Source organism: Mustela nivalis (genome assembly GCF_964662115.1).
Source record: "Mustela nivalis genome assembly, chromosome: 11".
Lineage (NCBI taxonomy): Eukaryota > Metazoa > Chordata > Mammalia > Carnivora > Mustelidae > Mustela > Mustela nivalis.
In genome coordinates this window covers 48576397-48591001 of record NC_139030.1, presented here as the reverse complement: position 1 = coordinate 48591001, position 14605 = coordinate 48576397, and positions in this window count along the sequence as shown.

The following is a 14605-nucleotide window of genomic DNA, read 5'->3' as shown; positions in this document are numbered from 1 at the left end:
CAGGCTACCCACACTTTTCTGCCCAGCCTACAAATTCAGGGGTTTCCACAACCACCCTCAAGTCTGACAATTCACTAGAACAACTCACAGAACTCAGGAAAACACTTTACTTAAATTTTTTTTTAATTTAATTTTTAAAATTTACGGTGGTTTCGCTGGATAGTAGGTAGGGACAGTGGGAATCTCGTTCATCCATTCATGCGCGTCACTAATTAGATGACGGCATTTGGCTACCTTAAGAGAGTCATAGTTACTCCCACCGTTTACCCGCGCTTCATTGAATTTCTTCACTTACACTTTACTTAAATTTACTGGCTTAGTATAAAGGTTACAACCCAGGAACAGCCAAATGGAAGAGATTATCCAGGGTAAGATATAGGGGAGAAGGGTGGCGCAAAGCTTCCATGTCCCCTGTCAGCCTCTCAAAGTGTTCATACCAGAAGTTCTCTGAATCTTGTTGTTTTTGAATTTTTATGACTCAATCAATCTCTAGTCCCCCTCTCCCCCCTAGAAGTTGGGGTGATAGGGCTGAAAGTTTCTACTCTCTCATGATGTATTTGGTCTTTTTGGTGACCAGCACCCACTGGGAAGCTATCTTGGGCCCTACCTTGAACCACCTGATTAGCAGTTAGGTTTGGTTGAAGGGGACTTTTTTGTGACTAACAAAAGATGGTCCTACTGCTGCTATGATTCAGGAAGTTCCAAGGGTCTTAGGAGCTCTGTGCCAGGAACCAGAGACAAAGACCAATTACATGTTTTTTTATTATACCACACCCACTAATCTTCTTGATACATAAAGAGCCCCTAGGAGTGAACCAAACAAACAGGCAAAGGATATGGGCTGGTCACAAAAAGAAAATATGAATAACTTTAAACATATGAAAATATCTCAGCCTCACTCAAAATAAATGCAAGTTACAACTACACTTGGTCTTGAAACCAAGACTGTTCTCGTGTGTTTCCAATTGGCAAAAACCCAACATACCCTATTAGTGAGGCAATAGGAGAACAGGCACTTTCAGGGATTGGTCCAGTCCTTAAGAAAGCAATTTGGTACTACCTATCCTATTTATAAATGTATTTATCCTTGACTTCAGCAATCCATTTCTAGAAATTTATTCTATAGAAGAGCCTGCATGTAAATAAAATGCCCTACGTATAGGGTTATTCATTGCAGTATACTCCTTATGTACCCATCAATACGAGACTGGTTAAATTGACTCTGGTACATCTGTACAATGGACCAAGCAGCGGTGAAAAGGTTGAAGAAGTTCTCAGTGTACGGAAATGGAAAGATTCCGTAGATAAATCATTCAATGAACAAAAGGAAGGTGTATAGTGGTGGATATTATATGAAAACCATCCCTGAACATACTGTGCTATGAATTCTTCACTCTCACTCCTTTTTCTGTGTCAGTGCATTGTCATCAGTGGAGAAAGTGGCTCTGGGAAGACAGAAAGTGCCCATCTGATTGTTCAGCATTTGACTTTCTTGGGAAAGGTATCGACCACCTGTTTTATGTGTCATGGCTAGAATCCTTGCCAGTGTAACTGCATATTTTATAAATGATGGAACGACTGGTTTTTATTAGTTGTTATGTAAAAACCTTCCATCTTTATTATGTTTATTCCTGATAGCGAGGCCTCTTAAGATGTCAGCATGCCATCCCTCTCTCACGTAGTGAGGAAAATAATGCCAGCACGAATTTACTAGATTATCAGCAATTAATTTTTTATGTTTTCAATGTAATAGAAACATTTAGCCATTAAGTAGCAAAAGTGGTTAAACACTAGGAACAGGCTCAAGGAAAGCCACTAAGGCGATTAAAGGATTGGAAAATAGAAATCTTTGAGCAAAACTTGAAGGGAATGGAAATTTTTAGCTTGGTAAAATGGACATTGAAGGAATGACTTAAAAATAGTGTAGCAGTTTCTTAGACTCAGAATTAGTGTATTATGAGACTAAGAATTTAAGGAATATTTTCTACAGATGAGGTTTATTGAATGTTATAATGGATGACTGAGAAAAGTTATGGGATCTCTCTATTTAAAACTCTTTCTAAACTGTGTAGGCATTTTATCTGTCAAGGATTTTAAGTGAAGTGTGACTGGATGTAAAAATTGAAAACCTAATCTAGCCCCATCTGATACCCGTGCACCTGGGGAGTTGCTCGTCTGAGAAAACAGTGCTGGTGGTTGATGCTAATTTACCCAAGTGAAGTTCTTCCCAAAAGGATAATGTGAATTTGTGGGGGGCAGGGAGGGGTGCCTGGCAATTTTGCTAAGATCATATTTCTGGAAGCTCCTCTTGACTGTTGTCTGTTTGGCACAGGCCAGTAATCAGACCTTGAGAGAGAAAATTCTGCAAGTCAACTCCCTGGTGGAAGCCTTTGGAAATGCATGCACTGCCATCAATGACAATTCCAGCCGTTTTGGAAAATATCTGGAAATGATGTTTACACCAACCGGAGCTGTGATGGGGGCAAGAATGTCTGAGTATCTCCTTGAAAAATCCAGAGTTATAAAACAGGCAGTGTAGGTGCATGATTTTGCCACTCAATTTTTGCTCTGCAAGATAGACCGGGCAGCTTTGGTCATCTTAATGGCCCCGTTTCACCTTTTTCTTAGCATCCATGCCCCAAAACCCCCACCCCCAGCCTGTCCAAGAACAAGGAATTATTTAAGCAAAGGATAAGTGATCATTTTTGACCTTAAAGATATTTGCGGACCAAGTACAAGGGTTTGGGTGGGAGTACTTTGGAATTAGTATCCCATATTTTGGTTATGCCAGGGAGAATTTAAAACATTGTGAACACTTTTAAAAATCATTAGATACCAGGGCACCTGGGTGGCACAGCTGGTTGAACATTCAGCTCAGGTCACGATCTCAGAGTTGTGAGATCAAGACCCGCTTCAGGCTCCACACTTGGCATGGAATCTGCTTGAGAGTCTCTCTCTCTCTCTCTCCTTCTCCCCCTCCCCTGCCCCCATTCTCCCTCTCAAATAAGTAAATACGTCTTCAGAAAAAACTCACTAGATACCTTAAAATTGAACTATTAAAAAAAGCATTGGTCATATTCCACATACCACTTTTGTCCCTAGATTGAAAAGGAAAAAAAAAATGATTTTGTTTTAAGAAGAGCAGTCTAGCAACAGTGATCAATAGTATGGAATTTTCTGGATTCAAATGCTGGCGGCTCTGACATTTACTGCCCTTGGTTATGTCACTTAACCTCTCTGTGATTTACCTGTGAAATGGAGATGCCAGTAGTACCTACCTCATGGGTTTGCTGTGAAGATTAATGATTTCATGTATATAAAGTTAGTTTAAAAAGTGCCTTGTGCAGTACAGGTTATTAGAGGGCTATCCATGCTTTTTATTATTATTGCGGGACCCTAGACTTCCTTAGGAACATGGTCCATTCATGTATTTTCAGTAATTATCTACTGAATGCTTGTTGTTTGCTAGTGTTGTGCTCCCTGCTGGAGTTGCAGGAGTAAGCAAAATAGACAAGGCGGCAGTATTCATGGAGCTCAGAGTGGGTGGGGGTTGGGGAGGAGGGAGGATCACAGGCATTAAACAAATAAATAAACTTAAAGTCAGAAGGATTAGGATAAGTCCTAGGAAACAGTAAAAGGTGCTGTGAAGGTAAGAGAGGAGAAGGAAAGGCACATAAGCTAGACCAGGAAGAGAGGGGCTCCCTCTGTATGAGACAGTTAATATGAGACTGAGGATCACTACGGATTGGCAAACAAGGTGGTGCTCCTCCCAATAAGGGAGACAGGTAAAGATGAGCCTGAGACCAGATCATCTGGTCTAGGCTTTGGAACCAGGCTGGGGATTTTGAACCTTATTCTAAAGGCAGTAGGGGTATGCCTGGGTGGCTCAGTCAGTTAAGTGTCTGCCTTTGGCTCAGGTCATGATCTCGGGGTCCTGGGATTGAGCCCTGCATCATCAGACTCCCTGCTTAGTGGGGAGCCTGCTTCTCCCTCTCTTTCTGCTGCTCCCCATGCTTATGTTCTCTCGCTCACTCTCTCTGTCAAATAAATAAATAAAATCTTCAAGAAAAATAAAGGCAGTAGGAAGCCATTTAATGTTTTCAAGCAGAGGAGTCACAAAACCCAAGTTACATTTCAAATGACTGCTCTGGCTTCAGTGGGGAGAATGGATTGGAGATGCAGTAGGGATCCTGTTGAGACCATTAGGAGGCTGTCTGTTGCCAGATCCCTGTGAGGCAGAATGTTGGCCTGGACTGGAAGCATAGCAGTGGAGAGAGGTGGAAAGAAGTCGATGAATCTGAGAGCTACTGTGCAAGGACAGTCCACAGCACTTGTTCCAGGGTCAGAGCTCAAGTGTCCTCCTCTGTCATACATTTGCAGTTTCCTCACAAAATAGGGGCTGGCGTGCAAATTAAACAAATGAACAAAAAGACAGAGTGAGAGTTATTTTAGCTTCCCTGTGGCTTCTTGATTAATTTTTATGATGTCCCTTGCTTCTTTCTCCCCAAATTAGGGTGATTTTAAAGTTTATGGAGCTACCTCTGACATAATGGAAAATACAGTTTTCTGGGTACAAATATAAAGTGGTCTTTTGCAAAGATAATATGGAGAGGGTTCCAATCACAGCTATGTCATTTGTTGTATATGTCACTTAATATAATATCCTCATACCTTACTTTCCTTATATGCAAAAAGGGCATAATAAAATCACCCATACAGGGCTATTATGAGAATCAAATGAGATATGTGATTTATACCAAACACAGAATCTGAAACATAATAGGTATCTAATATACCATAACATTATGATTATTAAATTTATTCAATACGACAGCAGTGCTGAGGTAAAATAGACTGAAGATATTGGATGAGGGAAGAAAATGGGGCTTGTGAAGGTCCTGTTCACCTAAGCTTTCTTGTCTGCTCCCTTCCAGCACATGAGGGATTTCCCTTTTAGGTATGCTGGGGTTAGATGTGGTCATATGGCCAGTTCTAGCAGTTGAGCGTTTAATGGCAAGACCCTCTGGCAAAGTGTGAGATGGTGGCTGCTTCATAAGCCTGGGCCCATGAGTGACTATGATGAGCACAGCCCCCTTCCCTTTGCTAGCCCTCAGTGGACATGTACTCTGAGCAAGAAGTGACCTTCTGCCACTGACATTTTTAGGATGTTTGTTATTGCAACCAAACCTAGCCAAACCAGATATATACAGGGAAGAAAACTAAATTGAATTTATGCTAGGGGTAGATATTGGTAGGCAATGTTCAGAAGAATTCAGAACTAGAAATATCTGCAAAAAAAAAAAAAAAAACTATAAGAAGGCAAGACCAATTTGGGTCAGCCAAAGCCAGCATGTTGTTATCAGAGCTTAAAAAATAAGTGGCATTTGTACCAGGCATACTGATTCATAAAGCCCTAAAAGGGCTTTACCATCTCTGTGAATAGATGTATAGTTACTAGAGGCTCAAGTTAGATACCTGGGAGGCAGAATCCAGATCCCTTTCCCTCACTGCCTTCATTCATTCTCTCAGGATGTTCTTTTACTTATTCCTCAAAATAGACCTTTAAGCTTACCCTTGTTCCCCATCATCACTAGCATCGCTACCTATCCAAGTCACTTGCTGTCTCACCTGGACCTCCTGATTGGTCTCCTTGTATCCATCCTGGCTTTTTATAGTCTAGTCTTCATCCTGCAGCTAGAAGGTACTTTTTTCAACATGGATCTCCTCATGCCATATACTTACAGTGCAATGTGGGTCCAGTTTAAAATGCTTCAAAGAATTCTGACTGCTGAATTAACAAGGTCCTCATTATGGCCTAACAAGGCTTGGTGTGGGCTGGCCCTGCTCACCTGCCCACCCCCTTCTCACTAGCTTTTTTTGTTGTTGTTCTATGTGGGTATCATGCTCAGAGCCCTTGTGTATATGTTGCTCCCTGTCTTTGGAATGCTTTCTCCCTTCTTTCTGTAGCTCCTTCCAGGCCCTTCTCATGTTTCAGTGTTTGGCTTAAGTATTATTTCCTTAGAGAGTCCTTCTCCTGACTTGACAAAAGTAGGCCTCATCCCCCAACACTGTTCTTCGTGTCAGCCTTTTGTTTGTTTCAAAGCCCTCATCACAGGTTTCCTTGTTTCCTCAAACTCTGTCACTAGAAGGAAAGCTCCAGAAAGAATAAAATTTCCTAGTCTTGTATTCCTGGCACCATGGTGTCATCCAACCATGATTGGCATTTGGTAAACTTATTAGTTGAGGGAACAAATGAGTACGAAATGGCAAGCAGAGGCATCTAGAATATAGGACAGGAGTAAGAATACAGGGGAAGAGCTTTGATACAATAAATAACCAAAGGAAGACCAGAATACCTAGGAGAAACTGAAGGGAAGAGTGGGGCCCATGTCACAGCAGAGAACAAGGGAAAGAAACAAGATTTCTTTCCATAGAGCTAAGTTGGCCAAGGTGAGGATTTGCCAAATCTAGGGATATCAACAAAAGAGACTGTCCTCCAGAGGAAGGAAAGGGACCCAGAGCAGGGCTTTTTCAAACTGTCTTTGCCAAAGGACCAGTTAAAAATTTCTCAATCCATTGTGAACTAATACCTTGTAAAACATAATGGAAATGAATTATCCAAAAAACTATCATACTCATGGATGTCATGGCAATGTCGCATGGTATAAAATATCTAGACATGTACACTGACAGCAATCCACAGACCACACTTAGAGTAACACAGATCTGAAAGGACCTTGGCCATGATGGATAAAAGAGGGTGGACAGCAGGAGGCCAGGGAACTGGTGCATGCCACTTTGAAAGAATATAGGTTTGAAAGAGTGGAGACCTCAGCTGTGGGACCAGTTCTGCTCCTAACTTGCCATAGGACTGGAGACCCACTTCTTGTCTGGGGCCCCAATAAAATAAGGAGATTGGTTGATAGCTCTCTAAGCTGGATAACAGTTGTCTCTTAAACAATGTGGACTACAAATAGAAAGTAAGTGGCACAGAGGCATAGTCATTTGGGCTATACTAGAAAGATCTCTAAACATGTGTAACCTGAGCTGTTATGTGTGAATGTTCCATTCTCTGAAACCTCCTTCTGTGTAAAGATAAGTGTGTTTAATAATGTGACACTGTGACAATTACTAAACTAATCCTATCACTATTCCTATTCTATAATTGGGTTGTGGCCTATTTAATTTGCATATTTAAAAATGCAAATTTGCCACAGGATAATATTTTTCATAGAACAGAAATGGTATAAATTACTTGAAATGCAGAAGCAGAATATGTTATTAATAATATACCCTCTCCCCTTTTTCAGGGGAGAGAAAAATTTTCACATATTTTACTACATTTATGCTGGTCTTTATCACCAGAAGAAACTTTCTGAGTTCAGACTTCCTGAGGAAAAGCCTCCTAGGTAAGTGTCAGGGGTTTTAGTTGTTGATTTCTAATGAATGTGTAAGTAGCATTTGAGAAAACTTAGAAATAAATGGAACTGTTTTTCCTAACTGGATACTGATAGTCTCTTAAGTTGAAATACCCAGGATAAGATGGCGGGAACTATGTCTCACCATTTTCATTTTCAAGAAAGTTCGGAAACTTAACTGTAGCCATTTTACTCAGCTGTGTGTGCCATTATCCTACTTCACCATTAGACTGAAAGGGAATTGCCCTGGTGAAGAAGGAGCCCAGCGACGGCCTGGTATTCGGGGGCCATTTGCCAACACAATGCTCATTGTATTTGGTCCTACCCCATTTAGGTATATAGCCGATGAAACTGGAAGGGTGATACATGACATAACTAGCAAGGAGTCTTACAGAAGACAATTTGAAGCAATTCAGCATTGCTTCAGAATTATAGGGTTCACTGACAAGGTAAGTGATTGCCAAGAGAAAAAGAAACTCAAGTGTTCATATTCTTGGATCAATGTGAGTGAAGATGTGAATGTTCTCACTTGGAGGAGGATCCTTTCTTTTCCCCCGTCATCTGATTCTGTATAAGTTCTTGCTCCTCAGAATATGATTGGAGGCCGGAAATACTGTCTTCACCTAGGAGCTTGTTAGAAATGCAGACTCTCAGGGCACCTGGATGGCTCAGTCAGTTAAGTGTGACTTTTGATTTCAGCTCTGGTCATGATCTTAGGTTCATGGCATCAAAACCCAAGTTGGACTCCACACTCAGCGGGGAGTTTGCTTGAGATTCTCTCTCTCTCCCTCTGCCCTTCTCTGTCCCGCATGCTCTCTCTTTCTCTCTCTCTCTCTCAAATACATAAATCTTAAAAAAAAAAAATCAGGCTCAAAAATATAAAAGGGGGGGCGGTGCCTGTATGACTCAGTTAGTTAAATGTCTGACTCTTGATTTTGGCTCAGGTCATGATTTCAGGGTCGTGGGATCAAATCCCATGTTGGACTCCATGTTGGATGTGGAGTCTGCTTAAGATTTTCTCTCCCTCTGCCCCTCCCGGTCCTCCCTCTCTAAAAAGAAGGAATGCAGACTTGTAGACTCCCAGGCCCATCTAAGAATGGCTGAACCAGAATCTGATTTTAAACAAGATGCACAGGTGAATATTAAAGTAGAAATACTGTCGTAACAGCCTCATACCTGCAAATTGTTCCCATTGTCACCAGTTCACTACAGCTATGATAACAAAAACCAAAGCAATACTGCCCTTTTCTTGAGTTGAGGTTGTTCCAGGCATTAAAGTGAATTGTGTAATAGAAGTATGGGGATATGTAAGTTACACCCAGCCACAGAAATACATTTATGCTAGTAGCTCCTTCTGCACCAAAACAAATTAATCTGAAGCTTTTCAACTTTCTTGCAGTCACTTCCTTCTCTGTGGTACACAGATGCACATGATTACCTCTAGCTCTAAGTATTGTACTATTCTAATCTTTCTAGATACAGGCTGTCTCTATTAAATATATGCCAGGGTGACAGAAGATATTTATAACCCTAGGTTCAAATATTATTCTGTGATACATTTATGCCATAGTTTCTGGGCTTCATGCCATCAATTTGGCAAAATACACAGATTCTTTTACTTTTTCAACAAAGGTGGTGAATGATTAGGAGGTAGGTGAGATTGTTAAATCTTAAGGGATTAGATTACAAGACACTCCAGTTACCCTGGGACAGCCACTCTGGGTAAAGGATTGCTTCTGTAATCTAATGAGTTTGGCCAGCCCTTCCCTCCCCAGCATGGCTGATTTTAGTCATAATAATACCTTCCTTTTTTCTAAGCAGCTGTTAATTTTCTCTTTTGGCCTCCCACTGACTTTAGACTGACAGACAGTGGAAAATCCCAAAGGACAGATAAAAACAGAACTGTATTTCCCTTGGCTCCTTAGAGGAGAGCAATTAAACAGGTTCAAGCCTTATTAAAGGGCCTTTATAGTTATTAATTTATGGAGCTGGTTATTATCAAGATGCATCACCAGAAGAGTCCAAGCGTGGTGGACATGGCAGTAGAACAATTTAAAGTCACCTGGGTCATGCCAAAGTGTTCAGGGGCATACTGTTTTAAAAGGGTACAGGATAAAAGGATAGAGAGTTAGCTGTAAGGTTAATAATATTTGGCGTTCTGGGTGCCCTCGTGGCTCAGGTGGTTAAGTGTCAGACTCTTTATTTTGGTTCAGGTCATGATCTCAGGGTCATGCTCCAGGTCAGGCTCCATGCTCAGTGTGGAGTCTGCTTGAGATTCTCTCCCTCTCTCTCTCTTCCCTCTGCCCCTCTTCCTGCCTGTACGCATGCACATTCTCTTTCTCTGAAATAAATAAAAATCTTAAAAATATTTTGCTTTCAATGAGTGTAAAGATAGTTATAGAATACTGTGAAGAGATTGGTCCTAGCCCTAAAAGAGGGTTATAATGGCTCTTTTCTAATAATAGAAATATAGTGCAAATAGTAATCAAACAAATGCTATTTTAAGAAAACAAAATTAAAAACAAAAATTAAATATGCTACATATGTGTCCTTGAAGTAAGCTGTCTCTAACCCTTGTGGAAAAAAAGTGGAGTAGAAATGAATGAATGAATGAATGAATGAATATGAAAAGAAAGAAATGTAAAAAGTGGTAAACATACTTGATTTCTGTCGGATCTGGACTGTAAAATGAATAACCAGAATGTAAGTGTATATATATGCATTAATGTTCACCATGTCCCATATTAATTCATATTGGAAAAGAACTTACGTCAGTTAGCAACCTTGGAAACGGAAGGAAGAGGCTGGCTCATATCTCCCTGACCCTAAATTTTTTGGTTATATCTTTGTCTGTGTTTCTACAGACAACCTTTTTTTGCTGAATTCACTCAATTCACTTTATAAACTCAAAATAGTTTGGCTAAATTCAGAAAGACTCAGTAGAATGTAGTCAGGGAGCAGATGCCAAATAGCTGATGTATCAGAACATTTTCTTAAGTTTATCTGAGGGACATTTCTAGACAGAGCTTAAATGAACTGGTCAATTTAATCAAAATTATGGTCACCCTTCTTTCTTATAATGTCATTAGTTCCCTGCAGAAATGTTCCTAGTATTACTCAGATTCTTCCAAACTCTTACAGCAAAATTATGAATAGCACACCTCAGTGTGGACTCGGGAGCATGAATTTTAATTCTGGGACACCAGCCAAAAGTATCTGAAAGAACACTTGACCCTGACTTTATTGTAAAGAAGCCTCCCTGGTAGAAGGAGACTTCCACTAACAATGATGGCTCTTTGCAGGGTATCGGGCAGGGGTGAGGGTTAGGGTGGGATTATACCTAAAACCCTATTATGAAGATCCAGACTTTTGGAGTCCTATTTTTTTGAGTCAACCATATTATTTTGCTTAATAATATGATTGTCATACTGGTATATGATTTATCATAACATATTTATATTTAATACTACATGAAAACATTTTTGGTAGATGATCTGCATGATGGTCAACACTGGATATTTACTACAGATGAAGAGATTAAGGAGAAGGTTTTGAGATTAGGGCAGAATTTTCTCCCTTTCTTCAAGATAAATGATGAATTTGGGAGAGTATTGCTGAAGAGAGACTGAAGGGTTATATGTGAAAATATAAATTGGGGATATCCAATGTCTTAATGACAGAAAATAGGACTTAGCATTGACTTTTTTTTTTTACACTACTTTATTGATGTATGATTGATACAAACCCCACCCCCCAATTTTTAAAACCAGTCATTGGCTTTCAAGATACAAATATTGTGAGCCTTTGAAAAGGAACCTGAAGATAGATGTTGGGATAGAGCACATAAGGGAGAAAACCCTTTAATTGGATCTAATGTACTTAGGGCAGAATTGGTTAAAAAAAGGAGAGAGAGACCTATAAAATGGAAACAAGGTAAAAAAACACTGAGAGGGCAGGTCAGTTCCTAGGAAGGTATTGGGAAACAACTACCATGAAAGGGCTGTAAACCATGCTGGGAGCGATTTCTTTAATTAGCTCCAGGCTAACAGAAAACCAAGGTGCTTTTCTATTTTCTACTTAGCCTCAACTTTATTGAAAGAATACCTAAAACAGTGAAAGGAGTGTCTCCTGAGAAAAAGAAAAAAGGAGGGGCACCTGAGTGGCTCAGGTCATGATCCCAGGGTCTGGGATAGAGCCCTGCATCAGGCTCCCTACTCAACAGGGGGTCTGTTTCTCCCCCTCCTTCTGCCTGTCACGCCCCGTACTTATGCGCTCTCTCTCTCTCTCTCTCTCTCTCTCTCTGTGTCAAATGAATAAAATCTTTTTAAAAATCTTTAAAAAGAAGAAGAAGAAGAAAGCAGCAGCAGCAGCAGCAAAGATCCCACTTCTACTGATTGCTGGTGAAAACAAATTCATACTCACCAGCAATGAATTGGGAAACCAGCTAGAGAAGTCATTAATCTTCTTGATAGTATTTCCTGTCCTGAATGACATTATTTTGGTTTATCATATAGTAAGTTGGAAACCTAAGAAATAAAAAGATAAGAGCATCATAGCAAGATTTGGTAGCAAAGGCAGGGATGCCAGGAAAGGCTGCATAGCTGGAGACCAGGCAAGAGGAAATAAGCAAAGTGAGGAAGGTGAAAAATCAGGCTAGTGTAGGAAGAAAAGAAGAGGCTTGATCAAGAAGTTCTGTGTGGGGGTGGCGGGGGAGGAGAGGTGTAATCCCTCAGATGAACATACTACTGATTATCTTCTACCATATGGCACATGGCTGATGTATTGATCAAGGTAATGAGGTCTGTCATGTTAAAACCAGACTAGTCCCAGAAAACCCATTTGGTAGATGTTCTTCTCCAGTCTTCAGTTGTGTGATTAAAACAGTGATTTTTGACACACAAAAAAATGACATCTTGCCTTTGATTTAGAAGGTTGAAGAACAGTATTTATCTGTAGTAGAAGCCTGGTTAAAATCCTTATTTGTCTTTGTAGCATTATCAGGTATCCAGCAGATGTCACTATTACAGTCTGTGTTCAGTGGAGGGCTCACTTTGGGAACAGTCCTTTTATCAGTGGTCTAATGAGAGTTCCTATTAGTTTGCTGCTATGTATAGTACTAAATCAAGTTTCTCACTTGAGTGTATTTTGTGGAAGTACTTTTCTCCATCTATAAGCATAAGATGCAGAAATTACCTGGCTGCATATTTGTCTCACCTATAGGAAATGCATATGTTTAAATAAGTAAATACACTTTTTTTTTTAAAACCAGTAATGCTACTTATGTATTTAACTTTCGATATAAAAATAGGACTTAGATAATCTACATTTACTCACAATACTTCTGACATAAAATGCATGGAGTTCCCCCCCCCCCCTCACACCAATTCTCCTACAATTCAGTTCATTTCTGATACTGTCTACCTGGCATTAACATCAGATCACACAAGTCAGGGGCTCCGTTCCACAAGATTGTCCCCACTTCTGACACTAATTGCAAGCCCTAGGGTTCACCTACTGACCAAGTGGCTACAAAATGGGAGGTTTAGAGTGCCAGGACCCCAAACTTGAGTTTAATAATTGGATAGAAGGACTCAAAAAATTTGGGAAAACAGTTTACTTAATATTACTGGTTTATTATAAAGGATGCAACTCAGGAATAGATAGCCAAATGGAAGAGATGCATAGGGCAAGGTCATGGGAAAGGGAGTACCACCTTCTCTCACCGCTTCTCACAACCTGAAAGTATTCTGGACCTCATCGATTAGAGATTTATTCCATTACATAGGAATAAATGATTAAGTTATTGTCAGTTGGTGATTAACTCATGGAAGTCCATGATTCAGCTAAAAATTCCAACCCACATGTGTGCTCTCTAGCAACCAGCCCCATTCCCCAAGAGTTACTTCATTGGCACAAACTCAGTTACGGTTGAGGGGCTTATTGTGAATAAGAGGATACTCCTTTAACACCTGTTACTCATAATTCCATGGGTTGTCTAGCTCTTGTGCAAGAAATCAGTACGAAGACCAAATGTATGTTTTTATTATATCACAATATCACAGATAATTTCTAGTGAGTCAGAGTATTTCCCAACCTCATTCATAAATCTGTACTCCATTATTTAACTTCAAAATGTTCAGTGTCCCTGATAACTATTTCATAAAAGCTATATTCAAAAGTGGAAAAGGAAACTCCTCTCTTTCATTTTGAAGAAAGAACATACCTGAATTTAGAGCTGGTATTAGTTAGGGTAAATGGCTAAAAGTGGCTTAAAGAACAAAGAAGATCAGTGGTTCCTTATGGAAGCATTTCAAAGTGAGAGGTTCATGTTGCAGAACAACTTTGTTCCATGCAGTCATTGGTCTCAGGAATCCTAGACAACTGTGTGGGAGGCTGGGTTGTTGGGAGGTCCAGCCAGCAATAATGGGAAAGAAAGCATGGAGGAGGCATGTTTGCTTCTGTAAGGCTAGGCTCTGAATTCGCCCACATCATCCTACTTGCTCCTTTGTTGGGAATTGAGTTCCACTGCGTAACTGCAAGGGAGCTCAGGAAAGGGGGGTGTTGGACTTAGGTGGACAGCTAGCAGTGCTAGTGGTTTGTTGGTTGGATTGGCAGTGACCAAACACAGTTCTTGCTGTCCTTTTCAGGAGGTGCACTCAGTGTACAGAATTTTGGCTGGGATTTTAAATATTGGAAGCATTGAGTTTGCGGCTATTTCCTCTCAACATCAAACTGATAAAAGTGAGGTGCCCAATGTTGAAGCTTTGAAAAACGGTAATTGTTTGATATCTGTGCCCTGTGTAGCCAAATTGCATGTTTCTTTCACTTTGGTAGTTTTCATCTTGGTAGTTTCTTGAGATGCTGTGAAATATAGTGTGAGTGTTTTCACTAACTAGGATTTTCCAAAGGATGACTTGTGGAACATCAATATTCTTTCCATAAGCTCTGCCAAAAAGAATTCCATAGCAGGTCTAGCAGTGGTGTCAACATTGGCTACTTTTGAAAATCATCTACAATTTTTTGAAAAAATGCAAGTGGTGGACCCCTGTCTGAATCCATACTGTATCAGCAGCTGCAGGGGACAAGCAGGCACCTGTTTAAAGTTCTAAGGGTAATAATGATGACACAAGGAATGAGAATCCTGAATTAGAAAAAAAGTGATTTAAATAAACACCTGCAGCATCTTT